Source organism: Podarcis bocagei (genome assembly GCF_964188305.1).
Source record: "Podarcis bocagei genome assembly, chromosome: Z".
NCBI classification, from domain to species: domain Eukaryota; kingdom Metazoa; phylum Chordata; class Lepidosauria; order Squamata; family Lacertidae; genus Podarcis; species Podarcis bocagei.
Genome location: NC_138140.1, coordinates 12,805,049 through 12,807,091, shown reverse-complemented (window position 1 = coordinate 12,807,091; position 2,043 = coordinate 12,805,049). Strand labels below are relative to the sequence as shown.

Below are 2,043 nucleotides of genomic sequence, written 5' to 3'. Positions count from 1 at the left end.
TTAATGGTTGAACTGTGGAACTCACTCCTAAAAGGTATAGTGATGGATGGCTCAGATGGCTTTAAAAGAGGATTAGGAAGACCATAGCTTGCCATACAAAAGTAAGTATCACATTCATTCCTTTGCTCACTTTTGCCTCTGGCTGGCCCCACCTACCACTGGCATGTGGCCCCCAGATGATTGGAGAGAAGGCAGCCCTCGGGCTGAAAAAGCTCCATCCCCTATTTCATGTTTCCCCCCATAACCAGGAAAGCTCCTTTTCCAATTGGTACAAGTTTCACACTGTGAAGACCCTTCCACCTCCAAGTTCTGTATATTTACTGGCTTATACGAGGGAGACAGATGCTGCCGTCTTAAGAGAGTTTCGGCAGCCCTTCCAACAGTTCTTGCTCTTTCCCTTTCCATCTGCAACCAGGTCACCCTATAGCCCGAGGGACCCAACATCTGATGTCCACAGTTGGTATGGAAAACAGCTGCTACTCACTCTGAGTTGTGGAGAGAAAGAGTCTGTTGTTCCAGCTGACAGGTCATGGTTGGGAGCAAGGTTGGGAGTCTGTTGTTCCACGCAAGACAGGTCGTGGTTGGGAGCAAGGCCATCCAAGAAGAGACGGATTGGTTGCAAGAGAAGTGGGAAGACTTACTTAATTGGGCTGGTGAGGAGGAGGAAGATCAGGATCTCTTGCTCAACCTCTGGGTAGCTTTCAGTAGATCAGCAAGAGTTTCTGTGCCTCTTGATATAATTTTCATTCATTTTGTATTATCTAAAATGCATAGCAAAACAATTAGCAGACAATAATTCAGAGAATATCGTATACCCCAATCTATCTGCAAGCATTTCCGACTTCCTACAATCGATGGACAAATTGGTCAGTTTCACTTCTCTATGTCTTTATTTTTCCATTCTTAAATGTTCTCCATATTTCTACAGCAATTTGAGGTGTGTGTTGCTGGTTTTTGTTTTTTTTTAATCCTCAGGAAAATTTGTCAGAATTTAAGTGTGAATGTTTCCTATTAGACACATTTTTGTATGCAATTTTGCCTAAGGTACACATTTTATGCAAACAATTTCCCCCTAATATAATGCATTTGTTATTTTCACTAATAATGCATTGTATGCATACTTTTACACTAGGATTTGCATATTTATACCTATGACTTGATTGGAGAACTGCACTGCAAAATCTGGGGAACTGCCACTTTTAAAGGGTAGTTGTATTCCCATTTATGACAACACATTTTTGAAGCTGCAACTTAAGGAGTTTGGTCTTTAAATGCAAAGTGAATTTATCCCCCATTCTTGGAGTAAAGTGCAGTAAGTGCCCAAGTCAATCCTCCAATTCTAAAAACGTCAACTCCATCGGGCTCCACAGAAGGTGGATGGATTTCTGGCTGCTTTTTCCTCCCACGACCTCGAGGTGGCGAGCTAAGTATGGAAAGCAGAGTCCCTCTCTGGCCCGTTTTCAGAACAAAGGCATATTAGCCCAGCAGCTCGGGCAAATCGGCTTCTCCCTCCAAGAACGCCGAACCCTTTCCAAAACTTGCATCTGTAGGGCAGAAACTCAAACAAAACAAAAGGACATTTAGGGGATGCTCTAAGCAAACTTTACCTAGGATTACTATGCTTATGTATGCATGTACGTACTATGTAACTGTGAAGCTTTTTCCCATCTGCACTGTAGACACAGGAGGTCCTAGCTTCAAATCTCAACAGCTCTAGATAGGGCTGGAAATGTCCGCTGCCTGAAACCCTGGAGAGATGCTGCTGATCTGTGTGGGCAGTATTTATTTCTTTATTGTATTTAATAAAATTTATATACTGCTTGATTGTAAAAAACAAAACAAAACAACCTAACAACTTCAAAGTGGTTTGCAATAACAATAAAACAGCAAACTTGTTGGGGGGGGGGAGAACCCTGTTAAAAACACATATTTAAAACACACCTAAAATCAGTGATAAATGAAAGAACAGATCAAAACATAGGTCAACATTCTACATATCCTGATTGATTTGCCTAAACAGAAATGTTTATAGCAGGTGCCAAA

The 2,043-nt window shown here is 41.7% G+C and overlaps 1 long non-coding RNA gene across 1 annotated transcript; it reads left to right on the top strand.

The window, feature by feature from the left end:
* Positions 1-566: 566 nt before the first annotated feature.
* Positions 567-1,821, top strand: LOC308579368. The gene is made up of 2 exons (XR_014004451.1): positions 567-653; positions 1,686-1,821. It is a non-coding gene; the product is annotated as an uncharacterized lncRNA (long non-coding RNA).
* Positions 1,822-2,043: the final 222 nt, after the last annotated feature.